This window comes from Tachypleus tridentatus, chromosome 13, assembly GCF_004210375.1.
Source record: "Tachypleus tridentatus isolate NWPU-2018 chromosome 13, ASM421037v1, whole genome shotgun sequence".
NCBI lineage: Eukaryota > Metazoa > Arthropoda > Merostomata > Xiphosura > Limulidae > Tachypleus > Tachypleus tridentatus.
Window position 1 is genome coordinate 254,196,201 of NC_134837.1, and position 24,472 is coordinate 254,220,672.

Below are 24,472 nucleotides of genomic sequence, written 5' to 3' on the forward strand. Positions count from 1 at the left end.
CATGATTTATGTGTGACTCGTAATGATTAGCCCTGTTATATACCTAGTTTCCTGTAGTTCTAGTTTCTAAGTTATATGTGTGTATATATATAATATGTGTGTGTGTTCAACTCATTTCACAGTTTCGACGCAAAATAACTTTGTGTGAGGTGTGGAAATAAAATCATCGTAAAAATAGCTGTGAGGTGTGGAAATAAAATCATCGTAAAAACTAGCTAATTTATAAAATGTTGGTTGTTAGTTTAAACTAGTATGGTATGAATAGAGTTTCAACACATTGTTAACTACAGAAAAAGTAAAAAGTAGCCTTGTAATTAGCGTTCCACTCTGCCTATCGGGAAGTCAGTCCCGGATGTGAGGCATTATGTAATTTCAGCTTTAAGCGTGTGCTAAAAGTGACAATCATTTTGATTTTTCGTTACAAAACGCCAACCAAGACTTTTCAAGTAATTTGTAATATCAGTTCTTGTGGAATAAATTTATAAGAGAAGTAGCTCATATTATCAGTTCTCATGGAGTAGGTTTATTAGGAAAGTAGTTTGTATTATCAGTTGTTATGGAATAGGTTTATAAGGGAAGTCACTCATACTATCAGTTCTCATAGAGTAGGTTTGCAAGGAAGTAACTCATATTACCAGTTATTGTGGAATAGGTTTATGAAAGAAGTAACTCATATTACCAGTTATTGTGGAATAGGTTCATGAAAGAAGTAACTCATATTACCAGTTATTGTGGAATAGGTTTATGAAAGAAGTAACTCATATTATCAGTTCTCGTGAAAAAGGTTTATAAGGGAAGTAACTATATTATCAGCTGTCACGGAACAGGTTTATAAACATTTTGCTGAGAACATAGGCTGGTAATAATTGTTTAAACACTTGCGAAGTTCGAATATAAATATACTAACAAACATTGGTAAGAGAACGCACATTTATAACTCCTTTTGATAATTTATTTTATTTCGTGTGTGTTTATTTTTTAGCAAAGCCACAACGGGCTATTTGCTGAGCCCACCGAGGGGAATCGAACCCCTGATTTTAGCGTTGTAAATCCGTATACTTACCGCTGTACCAGCGGGGGGGCATTTTATTTTGAACAACCCGTTACTTGAAATACTGTTCACAATTATACTCGCCATATTAAAATTCTCAAGCCACTTAGGAAAAGTTCTAAGTGATGTTTGACATAATTCCTGGTTAGAAAATAAATCATAGAAGCCGGATTTTTAGAACACTTTTGTTGCGTCCTGGTGACTTTTTAATACTCGCTCAGAGTTTTTCAACGTCACCAGATATTTTTGATAGTTCAAACAAAAACTATTAATGGTATAGATCCGTTTATAAGTGTCGAATGATTTGAAAAAATATCCACAAGTTTTAATGCTGTATTCGCCATGTTAAACGATTCTATCCTGGTATAAAATTTGTATTTTTTGAAACTTTAAACGTTTCGATATAAAGAATATTGTATAACTATTTAGGGTGTGTCAGTTTTCAGTTTTAATGGGATATTTTTTCTTCAAGTGATGTGTCAAATTTCACTCTGTCTTCCCGTAAATGTCACTTTCAGGTTTGAGACACAAGTGACCTAATAACGTCCTGTTTTCGAATGCAGATAATCGATGAATGTGTAATATAAGTCGCACGTGGGGCAGTCATTTTTGCATCTTTCTTGGAACCTCCAAAAGATCGCACGACCTGCACCACTTACCAAGGACCGTGTTAATAGAAAAACTGTCCTAAAAAGAGCAGCGTTGACTACAAGTTGAAAACATGGGTCACCTTATCACGCATGTTATATTATATGTGTCACTGTCGCATACACTCCGACGTTGTTTTTTTCCCTGCTACATAAATCTTTCCTCGTATTCACCTTATGCTTGTCCAGGTAAGGTCAATTGCTATTACGTAATTTATTCTCCATTCTTTTACTTCTTTGTATTTCAGGATGAAACCAGGTCAGGTAAAGTCCTGCTTACACATCCTGTTAGCATTCGTCGTGAAAATCAGTAGGAGTGGCTTCAAGCGGTGACATAATTGATTTCTTTGACGAATTAAATTCACTTCTGTGCCAAATTCAAAACCTAGTTAAATTCCACAACAACAGAAGAAGAATGGACAATTTTGTATGGTTTGTAGTAAAACGATCGAATTGAATTAGGTTAACGTCCGACTTAGCTTCGAGGCGCCACCGCTAAAGCACACAGGCCTAAAATGGATAAAACCATTGTTATTATAATGGTACAGAGGTGAAGCGGTTATATATGTATTTATTGTACAACGTGTTTTAAACTGCTGATAAAAACTGTAATAAAAGCTTTGTTATGTAGGTCCGAATCAGCACAGTTCTAAAGAATAGTGACATGAAATAGATCTTAACTACAAATATGAATCTATTTATCATACGATACGTAACTATGAGTGTAATACAAAAAAATTGAGGCCTCGAGAACGCACAGACTGATTCTTTTTCTCAAAAACTTTCTGAACGCAATATTTTTCCTACTTCTGTCTTTTTCATAATATGTGTAATCTTTCTTAATATGTATTTAGAAATTTATCAGTGTTTCAAAATTTAAATTGACTAGTGAATGTAAAATGTCGTTCGCAAAGGTTAAATTAGAGAAAAAAGTAGAATTGGAAAATTTCAAATTTAACGGTACTTTACGCGTACGTGGGCTAAACGGTGGGGTTCTAATTTCGGACTGCTGACCGTCAGAAAGGCTAACAATACTTACTGTACTTTGTCTGGCTTTTCGAACCAAATAGAAGTACTGACTGTTACTTCTATAAAGCTGAAATTATGCAGTTTGTTCAACTGCATCGTGTCTCGAACCTGGGATCTTTCGATATGTACTTCGGTACCCTACCTAGTTAATCCACGCTTTCGGCCCATTTAATAAAGCAATAAAGGGCAAAGTTTAGTAACACTATCATTTCAACTACAGTTTCAGAGTTTTACTGCAAATAAATTAGTTTCCAGAGTTTTACTACAATTAAATTAGTTTCTATTTTTTTAAGAAAGAAAAGTTAAAAGTTACGTGAGTGACGTTAGAGGAGTTACGATGTGCCTTCGAAAAGTTCACAAACAACAGTTACACTAGCTGAAGTCTTTGACCAGACTCGATATCGTAGGCATGAAACGTATATACGTGATATATATATGTGTGTGTGTGTATATATATATATATATATATATAGAGAGAGAGAGAGAGGAATATAACCCGAGTGTACCATAGAAAAGCTGACTGAAATATTCTAGCAGTAACAGTCTCTGGCCAGATTCAACAAAGTTATCTCAACTTTTAAAGTGACCCACAACAAATTAATGTAATGCATATGCAGAACATGATATAGTTTAATGGTATGGATAAGCTGAGACTCCCCCTTTTTGTTATCAACTAAATAAAATTACCTTATTAACTGTAATTAAAAGTATTTCACATTCTAAAGTGGCTGTTGACCAATCAACGTAGTTAACGACCTGATATTATTTGTATGGAAGGCATCGGATATACTTAAGTACAGGTTGGAAAAAAAGCTAACTATATAGTTGGTTCATGAAGAATACGATTTAATATCTGTTACTCTGAAATAAGCAATGATTAAATTTGTTTTCCTTGGCTTTATAATATTTGTTTTAGTACCGACCACGATCATACCAAGTGTATAATACATTTTGCCCTTCTGTTCAATCTTCTCGATCTTTCTATCTATCGGCCCGGCATGGCCAAGCGTGTTGAGGCGTGCGACTCGTAATCTGAGAATTGCGGGTTTGCATCACCGTCGCGTCAAACATGCTCGCCCTTTCAGCCGTGGGGGCGTTATAATGTGACGGTCAATCCCACTCTTCGTTGGTAAAAGAGTAGCCCAAAAGATGGCGATGGGTGGTGGCCTTCCCTTTAGTCTTACGCTACTAAATTAGGGACGGCTAGCACAGATAGTCCTCGAGTAGCTTTGTGCGAAATTCAAAAAACAAACAAACTATCTTTCTATCTAAAGATATATAGAAAAAAGTTATAGATTTTTTTATATTTTAAGTCCAAAATACAATTACGAACGTTGGGTTACTCAACGATGAATCATAAATAAATTTTGGGAAGATTTATTTATCCAGCTGCGTCGATCTCCTCCAAACAGCCGTCCCTACCTCAGCAATAAAAGACTGGAAGAAAGGCAGCTAATCAACAACACCCTCCACCAACTCTTGGGCCACTCTTTTACCAGTGAAAAGTGGAATAGCATGTCGCATTTTAATATTTGTTTAAAGTTAAGCACAAAGCTACACAATGTGCTATCTGTGCTTTACCCACCACGGGTATCGAAAACCGATTTCTAGCGTGGTAAGTCTACATACACACCGCTGTGCCACTGGAAGCCACATTGTAAAGCCTCCACAACTGAAGGGCGAGCATGTTCGGCTAAGGAGATTCGAATCCATCTGCAGATTTTGAGTCGAGTACCCTAACTGCCAGACAGCTATATGGATTTATATGAACATATATAATTAAAAACCCGTATGAAAAATGTTTCAACATATCAATAAGCCATCTTGTGTTGATGCATGAAAACAATTAAGCTGTATGACACCGTCTTCCAATTACATCGGGATTTTTTACAGATTTTATTTCTTAGATAATTAGTTAATAACATTTTATTACACTTTTGAGACTGAAAAAGGTCCAAATTTTTATAAATGTGTATTAAATAATCGTTGTTTTAAAATAATTGTGAGTTGCTGTTTTTTTAAATATGAACATTACACAAATACCAAGAAATTTCAAAGAATTGTTTGTTATTGTTTTGAAATAAGCACAAAGCTACACAATGTGCTCTCTGAGCTCTGCCCACCACGGTATCGAAACCCGGTTTTTAGCGTTGAAAGTCTGCAGACATACCGCTAAGGCACTGGGGGACAATTTTAAAGAAACTGTGCTGCGTTCTGACGCTATTCGCCAATTGTGTAACAATGTTTTGTTTTAGAAAGAACAATGTTTTCCAAAATCCATTCATTGTGTCGTTAAACACTATTTGTGTGTGTTTTATGTTTTCCTTATAGCAAAGCCACAGCGGGCTATCTGCTGAGTCCACCGAGGGGAATCTAACCCCTGCTTTTAGTGTTGTAAATCCTTAGACTTACCTATCTTCCAGCAGAGGACAACAATATTTGTTGTTCTTTAAATCTGTACATGTATTTAGTCCTCATATATAACAATAATTTTCTAGTTTTGTAGTTTAAGACTAGATGGAAGACAGCTAGTCATCACCACCCACCGCCAACTCTTAGGCTACCCTTTTGCCAACGAAGAGTGGGATTGACCGAATTTTATAACGCTCCACGGCTGAAAGAGCGAGCATGTTTGGTATTATGAGGATTCGAACCCGCGACCATCAGATTACGAGTCGAGTGTCTTAACCACCTGGCTACACCGGGCCGTAATTCATATTAAGGTATGCATACCTAACATGGTTTGTAATTTATTATTTCTATACTTACGATTAAAATTTTGGACAATCGGGCTATAAATTATCTGATATATATATATATATATAATGGCCCAGCATGGCCAGGTGGTTAAGATACTCGACTCGTAATCTGAGGATCGCGGATTCGAATCCTCGTCATACCAAACATGCTCGCCCTTTCAGCCGTGGAGGCATTATAATGTGCGGTCAATCCCACTATTCGTTGGTAAAAGAGCAGCCTAAGAGCGGTGGATGTTGATGACTAGATGTCTTCCCTTTTATCTTACACTGCTAAATTAGGAACGGCTGGCGCAGACAGCTCTCGTGCAACTTTGAACGAAATCCAAATAAAAACAAAAAACAATTATGTGAATGTTACTGCTATATATTTGCAACGATTCTTTGATTTAGATAAGTTCCCCCGTAGCACAGCGGTATGTCTGTGGACTTATAACGCTTAAACCCAGGTTTCGATACTCTAGTAGGGAGGAGACTACAGATAGCTTTGTGATTAATTCTAGACTACAAATTAGACGAATTAAATGTTTTTATTACTAATTGTATGATACATTTAAAGATTAACTGTGTATTTATCTGTATTTAAAATAGTCTGGGCACAGGTGTTTTTAAGACTATTCGGACTTTTCAATTGAGATTGGTTATAAGATACAGGAAATCTGAGATGTGATGTTTTAATTACTTGGAATACTACGTCATAAGGCTGTATTTTAAAGGAGGCTCAGAAAAAAAACTAGTCAGAAAGATGGACTAAGAAAAAAAATTAGTGGTATAACACTACCATGAAACTACTCCGGGCAATAAGTTAAGTGCTTTTTAACGGGTGGGTTAACTTTAAGTTTGCGGATTTACAACGCGAAAAATCCGGAATTCGATTCCCCTCGGTAATGACAGCTCATTGTAACTTTACGTTAAAAGAAATGATTAAAAAAACAAAATGTAAGTGTTCAGTCCTTTATTTTCTTTGTTGGTTTTAAACAATTATTTTGTCACTGAAATAAACTACAGCAGAACTTCGAATCAGGGCACCTCGATACAATGGGCACATTAAGGTCAGACCTTTTCAGTTTCTTTGTTTTTTATATTATTTCTGGCGAAAATAAATCTTGCAATAACAGACACCTCGGTAAAGCGGGCAGTTAAGTCTTTCGCTGTGGACAGGTTAAAGTGCAAATGTAATGATCGAATTTTTTAGAGTTATTTTGAAAATTTTATTAAACTAACTTTACTATTAATTATAATACAGTAAGTACTCAAATTATTTGTTTTTCTAAGTATTTTCATTTATTCTTCTACGTTTTCATAAAATTAACTATAATTAAATAATTTGTGAATGGAAATAGAGGGAAATAGGATTTTATAACTATGTGCGCAAATATATTTGTATGCCCGTGCAGGTATACAAGCACACCACATTGTATACAGGCCCGGCATGGCCAAGTGTGTTAAGGCGTTCGACTCGTAATCCGAAGGTGGTGGGTTCGAATCCCCTTGGCACCAAACATGCCTGTCCTTTCAGCCGTGAGGGCGTTATAATGTTACTGTCAATCACACTATTCGTTGATAAAATAGTAGCCCAAGAGTTGGCGGTGAGTGGTGATGACTAGCTGCTTTTCCTCTAGTCTTAGACTGCTAAATTAGGGACGGCTAGCACAAACGCATTGTATAATACTCATAAAAGCTCTTTCCATCTCCCTCTAACACGTGCTAAGTTAAAACATTCTCGTATCTCTATTTCCATCTTACAAGTATTAGTCCCAGAAAGTTGAACAATATTCAAACACTTGCGATGTTTATTGGATCTGCTCCGAAACGTATAACGTAGTAAACGTTTTCACGTATTCAAAGTACAATTTTATTACTCTGAAGAATTATCATTGTAAACATTGTAGAATACGTAAGCTGATAACTTCCACATACTGTTCTCGAACCAGAGGTCAAGTCCGCTTGTTTCTGTACGCGTGCTTTGTTGCTCTCGAGAGTACCGTGTCACGTTAACAGCCTAATGACACAAGGGTGATTTTTTTTTTTTACTTTATTCGCATACACCAAACAAAATTTGGTCTTTAAATTCAAAAATTTAAAATGGTCAATATGGAATCTAGCTCTGCATGGCTCATTTTTTTTTTTTACATTAAGGGCACTTTTCTGCAGTGGACATTCGAAAACAGTGAGAAAAATATCTTTAATGTCGAGGTTATATTGAACTTTTGAACTTGTTGTAATAAGAGCACGATCCACAGAAAAGGCGAATAAAATATCTCAACAACAAAACTGGCAAAAATCCACGAAGAATATTACGAATAAAAGCTAAATTTAACACCAGAAGGTGGCGCAGTTTGAGTTATGTGGATGTGTGCAGTTTAAATTTTAAAACGATTGCAATCAAGGTTTTTAAGAAACAGAAACTAAATATTTTGTTTGTGCTAAACTTTAAAGTATTAAATGGCTTGAAGTTCCTTGCCAGGTTTTTAAGAGCCTCCTATGTTCACTGATTTTGAAAATTATGTCTTGATGGAAAATGTTCGAATGATTTGAATGAAAAACTCTAAAAAAGAAAGCCTATATACTTTATTTCTTCAAATTATTTCTCTCAGAAGCAACATGTATTTTTATCTTTGTAATGATGAGTCTCAATATTGCGAAACAGAACCGTTGAGAAGAATTGGTTAAATGTCGAGATTAGTCCGTCTGTCTAATCTCTAACCCAGAGGGTTCGTTAAGAGTTGATGAGCTACTTTGTTGGCATGTCAACATCACTGTGGTGCAGATTAAATTACAACATCTGAGTCTGAAAGCATTGTCGTTACTTCTTATTCTACTTACTTGGCAACTCTAGAAAAGCCACAAATAAAATCAGAGCCACGATCATTCGTTGGATAAAGTCCGGAGTAAATCAGAAAAACCTCAGATTTCCATTTACACCCTTCTACTAAATCTTTTCTTTATCACCAGGATTTTGAGACAGCTCGTTAGTCCATTCAAAGTTTCATTTTAACATGCTATAAATTGTACGTTGACAATTTAGGGCTTGTAAACCACGTGGTTTGGGTATCATAAAACTGGTTGGACATGGTTGCGGATTGCTAATGATAACGTTGTTAGACGTCGTTAGCGCAAAAAATAAATATTTTATAATATGGATAATGAGGGATAATATGATTCATCGTGAGAAAACAAAAACATGAAAAACGATTTACTTTCTAAGTACGTAATTTGTGTTAAATTTTCTTTAATTAGCTAATTTATATTTTATTTATTTCGTAGTTTGTGGTAGCTGAGTCTCTACGACTTTCTGTGCCATTATCAAAGAGAAATTCATTATACTAACATACAGGACCTTTTCACCAAACTTGACGTTTAGAAATCAAAATACCTTTAGTTAAAGGTGTAAGAGATAGATAGATAGATAGCATTTCTACACATCATGATACACATTATATGATCAGTTATTACGAACTCTTACTAATTACAATCTATACAACAATAAAAACGTAAACGTTTCCTTTTCACGCACGTATATCTTCGGGGTATGCAATCATGCACGATATGTTTACGTCATTAATTCATACCAACCTCTCAACTTCTGAAACAGAAGTCTTTGTTGACTGTAATGGTATAATTGGGCCTGCTTATTTCTTAAGTTTTCAATTCTTAACTTTTACATAGTCTGATTTACCTTCCTTCAGAATATAAATGGTCATTATCCTAGTGTTTAATTTTTGTCATAACAACAAGGGTTGAATGCAGACTTGTACCAAAGTTTATGTTCAATAAACTGGAGCTGATATGAGTAAATAAGCGTATGGGTATTTTTATTATTACTTTTAATGACTCTACTTTAAAACCTGTATTTAAAATAAGGATCCAAATCAACTTAATGGTGTTTTCATACTAATAACTCGTGATAAAACAGATCAGCTAAATGGTGTTCTCATAGTAATAAATCTTATTAAAACAAATCAGCTTAATGGTATTTTCGTAGTAATAATTCGTGATAAAAGCAATAAAACAGGTCATCTGAATGTTGTTTTCATAGTACTAACTCGTATTAAAACAAATTAACTTACTGGTGTTCTCATAGTACTAACTCGTATTAAAACAAATTAACTTACTGTTGTTTTCATAGTACTAAGAGATATCAAACAAATTAACTTACTGTTGTTTTTATAGTACTAAGAGGTATCAAACAAATTAACGTACTGTTGTTTTTATAGTACTAAGAGGTATCAAACAAATTAACGTACTGTTGTTTTCATAGTACTAAGAGGTATCAAACAAATTAACTTACTGTTGTTTTCATAGTACTAAGAGGTATTAAAACAAATTAACTTACTGTTGTTTTCATAGTACTAAGAGATATCAAACAAATTAACTTACTCTTGTTTTCATAGTACTAAGAGGTATCAAACAAATTAACTTACTGTTGTTTTTATAGTACTAAGAGGTATCAAACAAATTAACGTACTGTTGTTTTCATAGTACTAAGAGGTATCAAACAAATTAACTTACTGTTGTTTTCATAGTACTAAGAGGTATTAAAACAAATTAACTTACTGTTGTTTTCATAGTACTAAGAGATATCAAACAAATTAACTTACTCTTGTTTTTATAGTACTAAGAGGTATTAAAACAAATTAACTTACTGTTGTTTTCATAGTACTAAGAGGTATCAAACAAATTAACTTACTGTTGTTTTTATAGTACTAAGAGGTATCAAACAAATTAACGTACTGTTGTTTTCATAGTACTAAGAGATATCAAACAAATTAACTTACTGTTGTTTTTATAGTACTAAGAGGTATCAAACAAATTACCTTACTGTTGTTTTTATAGTACTAAGAGGTATCAAACAAATTAACGTACTGTTGTTTTCATAGTACTAAGAGATATCAAACAAATTAACTTACTGTTGTTTTTATAGTACTAAGAGGTATCAAACAAATTAACTTACTGTTGTTTTTATAGTACTAAGAGGTATCAAACAAATTAACGTACTGTTGTTTTCATAGTACTAAGAGGTATCAAACAAATTAACTTACTGTTGTTTTCATAGTACTAAGAGATATCAAACAAATTAACTTACTGTTGTTTTCATAGTACTAAGAGGTATTAAAACAAATTAACTTACTGTTGTTTTCATAGTACTAAGAGGTATCAAACAAATTAACTTACTGTTGTTTTCATAGTACTAAGAGGTATCAAACAAATTAACTTACTGTTGTTTTCATAGTACTAAGAGGTATCAAACAAATTAACTTACTGTTGTTTTCATAGTACTAAGAGATATCAAACAAATTAACTTACTGTTGTTTTCATAGTACTAAGAGGTATTAAAACAAATTAACTTACTGTTGTTTTCATAGTACTAAGAGATATCAAACAAATTAACTTACTGTTGTTTTTATAGTACTAAGAGGTATCAAACAAATTAACTTACTGTTGTTTTTATAGTACTAAGAGGTATCAAACAAATTAACTTACTGTTGTTTTCATAGTACTAACTCGTATTAAAACAAATTAACTTACTGTTGTTTTCATAGTACTAAGAGATATCAAACAAATTAACTTACTGTTGTTTTTATAGTACTAAGAGGTATCAAACAAATTAACGTACTGTTGTTTTCATAGTACTAAGAGGTATCAAACAAATTAACTTACTGTTGTTTTCATAGTACTAAGAGGTATTAAAACAAATTAACTTACTGTTGTTTTCATAGTACTAAGAGGTATTAAAACAAATTAACTTACTGTTGTTTTCATAGTACTAAGAGGTATCAAACAAATTAACTTACTGTTGTTTTCATAGTACTAAGAGGTATTAAAACAAACTAACTTACTGGTGTTTTCATGGTACTAACTCCTATTAAAACAGATTAATATACGGGTATTTTCATGGTACTAACTCCTATTAAAACAGATTAATATACGGGTATTTTCATAATACTAACTCGTATTAAAACAGATTAACTTACTGGTGCTTTTATAGTACTAACTCGTATTAAAACAGATCAAGTTACTGGTGCTCTCATGGTACTAACTCGTATTAAAACAGATTAACTTACTCGTGTTTTCATAGTACTAACTCCTATTAAAACAGATTAATATACTTAGTGATGACGAGAAAACCCACTTGTAGAGAAATAGATGTGTGAAAATGGCTGGTTTGGGTTGAGAAAAATTTTTATGTTCAGGAGCAAACAACGTATCAACCTTTTTCTGTCATCGTCAGCTTCACAAAGAAAGAATGAGGTAACTGACCGATAGCTGACCACATTTTTGTAGGGTGTTGTATAACTGTGTATAGGAATGTAGAGGGCGTGCTTAGATATTTGATTATATTTATTTATATAGGTATAAAGGTGTTCCTTTATATTTGTTTATTTTGGGTTTAAGTTGTTGTATAAGTAAGGCTTCTTTAATTTTGCGTTTGTTTATGTTTGTTTCTTTATTTTGTATTTGAGTGTTTCCTATGGTTATGTTGTGATTATTTGATTTGCAGTGTTTGAAAACGTGTGAAGATGACTTTTTGTGTTCTTTGAATCTGGTTTCCATTTTTCTACTTGTTTCTCCAATATAGAAGTCGTGGCAGTTATCACATTGTATTTTATAAATAATGTTGGTGTGGTGTTTGTCAGTGTAGTTTTTACATAGTATAGAACTCAGTTTTGTGCCTGGTTTTTGAATAAATTTAGTATTAATTGGAATGTCATATTTTGTTACTAGTTTTTGCCAAATGTTGGTTATTTTTCTGCTGATGTCAGGAATATATGGTATGCAGCAGTATATGGTTTCGTGATTTTTTGATTCTTGGGATATATTTACTTTTGTTAGTTGATTTTGCTTTATGTCTAGATGTGTGCGTATAATGTTTTCTACAGTTTGTGAAGCAAAACTTATTGATGTTGATGAAGTATTGTTTTATTTTATCTAATTCATCGTTAATTTTATCTGGTGAGCATAGTTTTATGGCTGTGTTTATTTGGTTTCTTAGTATGTTGAGTTTTTGTTTTGTTTCATGTGCTGAGTCCCAAGGAATGTTTTGTCCAGTATGGGTGAGTTTTCGGTGGATTTCTATTTTAAATTGTGTATCGGTTCTTGTAATATAATAACTAATAATAATAAAATAATAATATAAAATTATATATTCAAACATCTAAGCACGCCCTCTACATTCCGACACTCAGTTTCACAATCCCTTTCAAACATGTGGACAGCTTCTTTTGGTCAGTTACCTCTTTCTTTCTTTGTAAACCTGATGATGACCGAAGAAGGTCGAAACGTTGTTCGCTCCTCTACATAAAAATTGTTCTCAACCCAAACCAGCAGTTTTTACATATAGATTAACTTACTAGTGTTTTCATAGTACTAACTCGTATTAAAACAGATTAACTTACTGATGTTTTCATGGTACTAACTCGTATTAAAACAAATTAACTTACGGGTGTTTTCTTAGTACTAAGAGGCATTAAAACAAATTAACTTACTGCTGTTATCATGGTACTAACTCGTATTAAAACAGATTAACTTACGGGTGTTTTCTTACTACTAACTCGTATTAAAACAGATTAACTTACTGATGTTTTCATGGTACTAACTCGCATTAAAACAGAATAACTTACTGCTGTTATCATGGTACTAACTCGCAATAAAACAGATTAACTTACGGGTGTTTTCTTACTACTAACTCGTATTAAAACAGATTAACTTACTGCTGTTATCATGTTACTAACTCGCATTAAAACAGATTAACTTACGGGTGTTTTCTTACTACTAACTCGTATTAAAACAGATTAACTTACTGATGTTTTCATGGTACTAACTCGTATTAAAACAAATTAACTTACGGGTGTTTTCTTAGTACTAAGAGGCATTAAAACAAATTAACTTACTGCTGTTATCATGGTACTAACTCGTATTAAAACAGATTAACTTACGGGTGTTTTCTTACTACTAACTCGTATTAAAACAGATTAACTTACTGATGTTTACATGGTACTAACTCGTATTAAAACAAATTAACTTACGGGTGTTTTCTTAGTACTAAGAGGCATTAAAACAAATTAACTTACTGCTGTTATCATGGTACTAACTCGTATTAAAACAGATTAACTTACGGGTGTTTTCTTACTACTAACTCGTATTAAAACAGATTAACTTACTGATGTTTTCATGGTACTAACTCACATTAAAACAGAATAACTTACTGCTGTTATCATGGTACTAACTCGCATTAAAACAGATTAACTTACGGGTGTTTTCTTACTACTAACTCGTATTAAAACAGATTAACTTACTGCTGTTATCATGGTACTAACTCGCATTAAAACAGATTAACTTACGGGTGTTTTCTTACTACTAACTCGTATTAAAACAGATTAACTTACTGCTGTTATCATGGTACTAACTCGCATTAAAACAGATTAACTTACTGCTGTTATCATGGTACTAACTCGCATTAAAACAGATTAACTTACGGGTGTTTTCTTACTACTAACTCGTATTAAAACAGATTAACTTACTGCTGTTATCATGGTACTAACTCGCATTAAAACAGATTAACTTACGGGTGCTTTCTTACTACTAACTCGTATTAAAACAGATTAACTTACTGATGTTTTCGTGGTACTAACTCGCATTAAAACAGATTAACTTACGGGTGCTTTCTTACTACTAACTCGTATTAAAACAGATTAACTTACTGATGTTTTCATGGTACTAACTCGCATTAAAACAAATTAACTTACGGGTGTTTTCTTACTACTAACTCGTATTAAAACAGATTAACTTACTGATGTTTTCATGGTACTAACTCGCATTAAAACAAATTAACTTAATGTTGTTTTTATAGTACTAACTCCTATTAAAACAGATTAATATACTGGTGTTTTCGTAGTACTAACTCCTATTAAAACAGATTAATATACTGGTGTTTTCGTAGTATTAACTTTTATTAATACAGAATAACTTACTAGTTTTCTTATTGTACTAACTGGTGATAAAACAGATTAATTTAATGGTGTTTTCATAGTACTAACTCGTATTAAAACAGATTAACTTACTGGTGTTTTCATAGTACTAACTCGTATTAAAACAGATTAACTTACTGGTGTTTTCATAGTACTAACTCGTATTAAAACAGATTAACTTACTGGTGTTTTCATAGTACTAACTCGTATTAAAACAGATTAACTTACTGGTGTTTTCATAGTACTAATTCGTTTAAAACAGATTGTCTTATTGGTGTTTTCATAGTAACAACTGATGTTGAAGAAATCCACTTTGTAATATTTTTATAATAAAATCATTGTTTTAACAGAGAAAAATACTGTAATTTCTCAATACTTTAAATGTATATTTTCTCTCTTATAAAATACTTTAAAATACACCAGACAAACGCAAATTCAGACTAGGTTCTGTTTATAACAGATACCTTTAATCTTACAGAGTTGATGTATGCTGTTATAAGAGAGTCGTTTCTGATCTTGTAAAACGTTAAATTCAGATAAAAGTCAATTATTTCTCTGTAGATAAACCATTTCTTTAAATATTATGGGTTTATGGTTGAAACTAGTTTTTATGAAGTTTAACTGTTTTAAATAATCGACATCTATAAACAGTTATCATAATATCAATGTTAAAAATTACTCATAACGTTCTCTATATCTCACTCTAACATGTGTCTAGAGTTAAAAACTACTCTTAGTGTATTTTCTATCCCACTATAACATGTGTCTAGAGTTAAAAACTACTCATAACGTTCTCTATATCTCACTCTAACATGTGTCTAGAGTTAAAAACTACTCTTAGTGTTTTATCTATCCCACTATAACATTTCCCTAGAGTTAAAAACTACTTTTAGTGTTTTTTCTATCCCACTATGACATTTGTCTGGAGTTAAAAACTACTCTTAGTGTATTTTCTATCCCACTATAACATGTGTCTAGAGTTAAAAACTACTTTTAGTGTTTTTCTATCTCACTATACCATGTGTCTAGAGTTAAAAACTACTCTTAGTGTATTTTCTATTTCACTATAACATGTGTCTAGGGTTAAAAATTACTCTTAGTGTTTTTTTCTACCTCACTATAGCATGTGCTTAGAGTTAAAAACTACTCTTAGTGTTTTCTCTATCCCACGATAACATGTGTCTAGAGTTAAAAACTACTTTTAGTGAATTTTCTATTTCACTATAACATGTGTCTAGGGTTAAAAATTACTCTTAGTGTTTTTTTCTATCTCACTATAGCATGTGCTTAGAGTTAAAAACTACTCTTAGTGTTTTTTTCTATCCCACTATAACATGTGTCTAGAGTTAAAAACTACTCTTAGTGTTTTTTCTATCCCACTATAACATGTGTCTAGAGTTAAAAACTACTCTTAGTGTTTTTTTCTATCTCACTATAACATGTGTCTAGAGTTAAAAACTACTCTTAGTGTTTTTTTCTATCTCACTATAACATGTGCCTAGTGTTAAAAACTACTTTTAGTGTTTTTCTATCTCACTATAACAAGTGTTTAGAGTTAAAAACTACTCTTAGTGTATTTTCTATCTCACTATAATATGTATCTAGGGTTAAAAACTACTATTTGTGTGTTTTTCTATCCTACTATAGCATATGTCTAGAGTTAAAAACTACTCTTTGTGTGTTTTTCTATCTCACTATAACATGTGTCTAGTGTTAAAAACTACTCTTTGTGTGTTTTTCTATCTCACTATAACATGTGCCTAGTGTTAAAAACTACTTTTAGTGTTTTTTCTATCTCACTATAACATGTGCCTAGTGTTAAAAACTACTTTTAGTGTTTTTTCTATCTCACTATAACATGTGCCTAGTGTTAAAAACTACTCTTTGTGTGTTTTTCTATCTCACTATAACATGTGTCTAGTGTTAAAAACTACTCTTTGTGTGTTTTTCTATCTCACTATAACATGTGTCTGAAGATAAACACTACTCATAATGTTATTACTAACACATTCTAATACTGTAACAACTTGAAGTTATCTCGTCATTTTACCCTACACGTATTTAATGATATAATTAATTAATGCTATATTTATTGATATAATTACCTCTGCTGCTGTAAAATACTTTTTACATTTTTGATGTCAAGTTTGTTTTACGTTATTCATTGAGTTGATACCACAACAAATAAAAATAAACGCAGCAAACTCCATTAAACCTAATACCAAAAATATTATTATAATAGAAGAAGGCCTGGCGTGGTCAGGTGGTTAAGGCACTCCTCTAGTAATATGAGGGTCGCGCGTTCGATTTCTCTTCACACCAAATATGTTCGCCTTTTCATCTGTGGGTGCGTTATACGAGGGCTGTTCAAAAAATACGCGGACTGACGTCATAAAACAAAATGTACTTTATTTAGAAGTTACAGGTCTGGGACCCCTTCAGGGTACTCTCCTCCCCAACGCACACACTTATCCCAACGGTGTTTCCACTTATTGAAACAGTCCTGGTACGCTTCTTCTGTAATCTCCTCCAGTTCTTTCGTCGCATTTGCCTTAATCTCGGGAATCGTCTCAAATCTTCTTCCTTTCAAGGGTCTTTTGAGTTTGGGGAACAAGAAAAAATCGCAAGGAGCAAGGTCAGTTGAGTAGGGGGGTGGGGAAGAATAGTGATCGAGTGTTTGGCCAAAAACTCACGAGTTCTGAGGCACAAATTTTGCAACAACGCGGTGCATCTTCAATTTTTCGGTCAAAATCTCGTAACAAGATCCAACTGATATCTTCAGCAAGCTCTCTGACAGTCAGATGTCGATTTGCCCGCACCAGGATGTTGATTTTGTCGACGTGTGGGTCGTCAGTTGACGTGGAAGGACGTCCAGGACGCTCATCATCTTCAATGAACTGTCGACCATCCTTAAAACGTTCATGCCACTTGAAACATGCCGTACGCTTCATAGCAACATCACCGTAAGCCGTCTTAAGCATAGCAAAAGTTTCAGTCGCAGATTTTCCAAGTTTAACACAAAATTTCACAGCAAGTCGTTGCTCCTTCAGGTCATTCATTCTGAAATCCGCCAAACGAAAAAATCGCACTTCACCTAAAACCGCGTAGCTAATACACAAATGAAGATATCTGCAATCGAAAAATGGCGTCGTAATCAGCTGATCTGTGCGAACCTAGCGACACCAAGCGGATTCCCCTGGAACCAACTGGAGCCGCGCAATTCAAACAGTCCGCGTATTTTTTGAACAGACCTCGTAATGTGACGATCAATCCCACTATTCGTTGGTAAAAGTGTAGCCCAAGAGTTGGCGGTGGGTGGTGATGACTAGGTGCATTCCCTCTAGTCTTACGCTGTTAAAATAGGGACTGCTAGCGCAGATAGCCCTCCTGTAGCTTTGCTCGAAATTCGAAAATAAACAAACGTTGGTAAAGATGTTATTATTTATGTTTTAAATAAGTAACTTTAAAGGTCTTACTAATTGGAGTTGGCCTACGACGCGCTTGTTTTTCAGGCATAACTGTTCATTTTTAACGCCTTAACTCCCATCTATTCATTTAAGAAACACTCTAACTGGATTATCTGTAGTATATTTGTTTGTTTTTAAGCTCAGAACTGCAATAACTGGTCATTTTCGCTTTGCCCATCGTCCTAATTTTTAATGCTATAATCCATTTAATTTACCGCTGAATCACCAGGAAGCTTTGTTTGTTTGTTTGTTTTTGAACTTCTCGCAAAGCTACACGAGGGCTATTTGCACTAGCCATCCCTAATTTAGCAGTGTAAAATTAGAAGGAAGGCAGCTAGTTATCACCATCCACCGTCAACTCTTGGGCTCCTCTTTTACCAACGAATAGTGGGATTTACTGTAACATTATAACGCTCCCACATCTGAAAGGGCGAGCATATTTGGTGCGACGCGGATTCGAACCTGCGACCCACATATTGCGAGTCGAACGCCTTAACCCATCTGGCCATACAGAACCAAAGGCTTTGAAAATCAACATCTGTTAAACTCATCCATCTTAAGAATAGCAGAGAAACCGTTATTATCACACGTTTGTGGCATAAGTCCATACAGAGTTTGTCCTTACGAATCACATATATATCACTGGGCTGATACTTCAATTGAATTTATTATGTGTCCGAAGAATAAGTTATGATGTATATATAGTATGATTTTCATATATATTAATACCTATATTTTATTTTAACGTATAATAGGAAATATACTGAAGTTCGATCGAATAAGTCAACTTGCAAAATAGTTATAATAGCAAACTATGCTACCAAGGCTCGTGGCCCATCTTACCGTCTTAAGTAATCAGAATTCCAACACAGATAAGAAGAAACAAAAAGAGATAAGTCAGCAGTGGAAGTAGAAAACTAGGTTAGTTGTATGGGCACTAGAGAAGAGAGAGCAGCAGTTGAACAGGTGTTGTTTTTCACTGGAATGTGTTCGCTAAGTAGATCAAAACTTTTATTGGTATTTTGGGTGGGTATCCGTATGTATCTGGAATCAATCATTTCATTCGTGTGATAAAGCTTTATTTTAGCGCGATAGATACGAGATAAAGTAACGTATACCCTCCTAATATTTACTTTTTTCTCTTGGGTCTCGTTGGTTTCTCCTCGAGTACTTTAACCTCATTGCTAAAATACGTTTCCTTGTTCAGCGTACGGATTTTCTTTTAAACAATCACTTTATTTGAAACTTTCTTCCATTTTCGTTTCTGAAATTAAATACATAAAGTTATCGTAAAAGAAGTGTTTTTATGTCTGTAGGTCCAAAAGTGTAGAGAGAGTTTTTTTTTTTTTTTTACGAGTGGTTACGAGACCTGAACCACGGAACTTCAGATGCACAGCTCGGAACGCTAACCAGACCGAACTTATCTGAATCATCAAACGATTTGTAATAAGTCCGTACGGTGCATCACTGAGACCATGAAAAACATATTTTTAAAAGAATTATTACTTGAAACACTCACTTTTCAAATAGATCAAACTCAGTTTATTAAAGGTCAATAGCTTGTTTGTTTGCAGTTAAAATCAAATCTACACATTGGGCTATCTGTGCCCTGCTCACCATGGGTATAAAAACATATTTGATATCTTTCAGCACCTGGCGGCTGAAATTAAGATTTTTGTTGACAATATTTGTAATAACGAATGTAAATTATCATATAGAAAACCACACTTTATTTCATTAAAGTCTGTTTTTGACATAATTTTCTTCGTTTATTGGTCAATATTAAAGGATTTGTTTCATTTGAAAACAAACAATTTCACTTTATTCAGAAAGATGTCAAATGTATAATAAAGACATTGAAACAGATTAGTAAAATAGAACGTTTGTCACGTGTTAGAATTTTAATAGATTTGATTCGGTTATTAATCGGAAGTATTTACTTTATTTCCTCCTCTAAAATGTCTAGTTGTATCTAAAATTAAAAATCGAAGATTTTATGTAACTTAAGAAGTCTTTAAATGGTTTTATTTAAGGAGAGAAACATTAACGTTGACAACCACAAATACGGGCAGTTTTCTTTTGTCATTCATCTAATTTTTGACCACTTATTAACAGTATGTTAGGCTTTCTCTATCAAAATCTAAAACAGTTTATTTTCCATTTTCAAACGATTTGGGTCTATCGAAGAAATTTACAACCTACAAAAATACTGCTTTAAGCTGTAACATAATGTTTCAGCTGAACGCCCTTTCTGACATGCATGCTTGTGGCACATGTGGGCCTTGCCTTATAATCTGAAGGTCGCGGTTTTGAATTCCCGTCCTCACAAATATGCTCGCCCTTTCACCCGTGGGGTGTCATAATGTTACGGTCAATTCCAGTATTTCTTCGTGGCTCAAGAGTTGGCTGTGGGCGCTAATGACTTGCAGCCTTTCTTGTTGTCGTTTCTTGTCAAACTAGGGACGGCTAGCGCCGATAACCATCGTGTATCTTTAAGCAAAATTCAAAAACAAACGTGATACACCTAAAATTATCCGATGTTGAGCTGTTTACATGTGCCAATCTAATATAAATTAATGTGTGTTTTTTATTATAATACAATTATGTTTACATATTAGACAGCTTTAAAGAATTAGTATGGTGTAATTATTTAATTTGCATTATTGGTTTATTTACCGAACAAAATAAATATTAATGAATGTTCTGAATAGTAAACATGCAAAACAAGCTATTATACACAGAAATAAACGAACATTAGAGTTCATTTTAATCAATAATAGTTTAAAGTTATTGTATAATACTGATTTTATAGTCTAATTTCTGATTGACAGTTTATACGTTTGCGTTATTCCTTGTGAATTATTTGGAATCTCGCGCCATCTATCACATCTGCAAGCAACTACACTACGAGTTATAAACTAACATAGCAAATTAACTTTATATAAATAATGGAAAATAAGAATCATTAATGCTACGACTAGGATATTTTTATATTGTTTAGGATACAAGCTTTTTCTTTTAAATATTATGATCTCCATAACTGTAAATTATAGCGAGAGAGTATGACGATACTTATTATTTATCTCACCAGATGTCACTGAGTTACACTTATTAAACTGATTTACCAACGAAAGTAATTATTTATAGTTACACAGCCAGACTTATTTAAATATCTGATAGAATGATATCACTTTTTAAAATATGTGTTTCGGAGCTGACAAAAATCAACTAACTTATAAACAAGTTTATAAAATGGTTTGTAGCTCACAGTTTTACTGACAATAAAATATTTTCAATTCGCCTGAGATTCTTTTAAGAAAAGATATTCGTGAAATTTTATTTTTATTTTGAAATAAATAACCATTATTATCTTTCCTTCACTTTTGCCCCCCAGTGCCACAGCGGTATGTCTGCGGACTTACACACTAAAAACCGGGTTTCGATACCCGTGGTGGGCAGAGCGCAGATAGCCCATTGTGTAGCTTTGTGCTTAATTCTAAACAAACAAACAAATCCTTCACTTTCCTTCAAGGCATGGCCAGGTGGTTAAGGCACTTAACTCCTACTCTCAGATTCGCGGGTTCGAATTTCACAGTTATGTCATTGGGCTCATACCACTAAGAATCAGCTTTCGATACCCATGGTGAGCAGGTCACAGATAGCACATTCTGTAGCTTTCTGCTTTACAATGAACTAGCGAGTCCACTAGAAATTCAGAAATTCCAGCTGTTGAAATCCATAACACAGTATAAGTATTTTAATAAAGTAAATATTGCATTTGTTGGTGTTCAAGATAGCTCCACTCCCTCTCTGTTAACTTAGACTTTGTCACAGGTGAAAGAGTATATAGTTTATAGGTCTCAAACATTTGAATTTACCTCAGAAATGCTAGGCGTGGTCTAGTGCCGAAGTTTAAATCCAATAATCTATGGTTCGCGTCCCTTTATAAGAGTAAAAATAAAATCCACTGTTCGACCTGGCCCAAGAAATAGCGATGAGAGCTGTTTATTACTTGCGTTCCTCCTAAAACAGAATAACGTTTAGTGAAATATTTATATGAAGATTACAAACAATCACCTCATATAACACTGAAGATAATGGTTAGTGTTCTCAGTTTGTTTGAAAATAAAATGAAAGCTATAACGATTGCGGGTCTTATACAATGAATCTATATCTTCTACAGTATACGGTGAAAATAATGTACTTGTGGTGCAATATAGCTCACTTTCTCAACCCGTGTGTTGCGAAAATATACTGAGTCATCAAAATGTGTGAAATGTGATTAACATACTTTAAAAATAGATATTTGTTTCTCATATATTCAGTAAGTGTTTAGTAAGTCGTATATTGATGGTTTCTTCTTTTATTGAAACTATTTACTAGATTGTGATTCACCATGAACTTTTAGAAAATGGAACCTCAATCAAAGAATGTTGCGAAACGGTGCTTTAACCTGTTCAGTGCCGTAGATGAGATAATCCAAGCCGATCGGTAACACAGTGCCACGGAGGAGTTAATTCTTTCTCAATGATACCTAACGCTAGATGTCAGCACCATACATGCATTTGACCTACTCACATATTGTTTCACTTTCGATCCAAAATGGCGTTACGAATAAAGGTTACAAAATGAAGAAGCATTAGAGTTGTATTTTGAACTCGGTTCGGAGTTTGCCGTAGCAACTGAAATACTTGGCAGTCAACAGGTTAAACTATATATCCAAACTTGTCGGTCAATTAATCCCAGCGGCTCGAGCCTTTAGGGTAAGTTGTTTCCACTTCATGACTTCAGAGTAAGTTCTTCCCAGCTCATCTTTTCATAGTTCTTTCCAGTTCATAATTTCTGAGTAAGAAGTTCCCAGTTCATGACTTCAGAGTAAGTTGTTTCAACTGAGGAGCGGTAGGTAAACACGGTACTCCATATTCAGTTATAACAGTTGAAGTTAATGGTTGTGTTAGTTATTACACGACAGTTAGTGCTATAATTGTTCTCTTCGCAGGCTATGTGACTTTACTCTGTATGTTAACAGTATTTCATTAACATGACGAATGTTGAAAAACAGAAAGAGTTTGTGTACTTACATGAAACATGACATTGACTGTTGCCTGAGGTCGTACTGGCAAAATGTATTTAACTAGTTGCGAGCTTTAATATCAGTTGCATAAATGAATACACCAATTAGCTGCATTTTGAAAATTCTGTTTAATAATTAAGAACATAGAAATGGTTTTTGTAACTCCTTCACGTGCAGCAGGGTATGCACTGACTAACTGTCAACATTCCAAAGCTCATTTGTAACTCAAAACTCCTTAGCATATATTTTTAAATTCTAGACGAAACCCCTGTGAATATCAAATAATAGTCCACTGTTTTTGTGAACATTTTTCAAACAAAACTGTTGTTTTTCTTTTGTTATTGTCCAAAATTTTGTATCTTACGATACAAAAATATCACTGTAGGTCCTTCTATAGTCTGAAGACCTTGTATACATGGTCCTACTGTCCAAAACTCATGTGGGTACCTTGATATAATCCAGAGTTGTTAATTACATCTTAATATAGTACAACACTTTTGTTTACATGTTACCCTGTTGGTACCAGCAAAAAGAATTACTCTAAAATGTGGAACACATATTCGCCAACACCACGTGTCAAAATGAAAAACATAAACAGAAAAATCAAATCATCGACTGTTCTTCACCTTATGGTATTTAACTTCACGTGCGTTTTGTTTTTCATCATCAAGTGCGTTAAGGCGTTCTACTCGTAATCCGAGGGTCGCGGGTTTGAATCCCGGTCGCACCAAACATGCTCGCCCTTTCAGCCGTGGGGGCATTATAATGTGACGGTCAATCCCACTATTCGTTGGTAAAAGAGTAGCCCAAGAGTTGGCAGTGGGTGGTGATGACTAGCTGCCTTCCCTCTAGTCTTACACTGCTAAATTAGGGACGGCTAGCGCAGATAGTCCTCGAGTACCTTTGCGCGAAATTCAAACAACAAATAACAAAAACAATCATCTGATATACTAAATGGACAAATCAAAGCTCGTCCATCACATGGATGAGATGTAACGGACATCATGTACTTCTAATTTGTTTGAGAATAAAATGACTGTTGTGAGAACACTGGCCATTTTGTGACAAGATGGCGTCATAACTCGAGAAGTAGTTTCATCATAAAACAGAGGGCGTAACTTCTATTACAACGAGGTGTATATTACATCTGCATCTTCCAAATTAGCTGTCAGATTAATTTGAGAGGAACAACATGCAGGTCAGGAGAAACAAAACGCATCAAAACTGTAGCATGTTTCCAACAGAAAAAAATAATGGCATAATAGCATGCTTCCAATAAAGGAAATAACAAAACTGTAGCATGTTTCCAACAGAAAAAAAGATAACACAATAACATGCTTCCAACAGAGGAAAAAACAACAACAACACAGGTCTAGCAGACACGTTGAAATTGATAACATCGGTCAGGCCCAAATTTATGTAATCGTGAAACCTGAAACCATTGACTTCTGTGCATTAACTGTCAAAATGAGAACCTGG

At 33.8% G+C, this 24,472-nt stretch overlaps 1 long non-coding RNA gene across 1 annotated transcript in view; it reads left to right on the forward strand.

Annotated features, from left to right (window-relative positions):
- The first annotated feature begins 1,687 nt into the window (after positions 1-1,687).
- Positions 1,688-24,472, forward strand: part of LOC143237082 (uncharacterized) — a 43,868-nt gene continuing 21,083 nt past the window's right edge. Inside the window, exon 1 of the long non-coding RNA XR_013019863.1 lies at positions 1,688-1,887. This is a non-coding gene — a long non-coding RNA (uncharacterized LOC143237082). The remainder of the gene's footprint in view (positions 1,888-24,472) is intronic.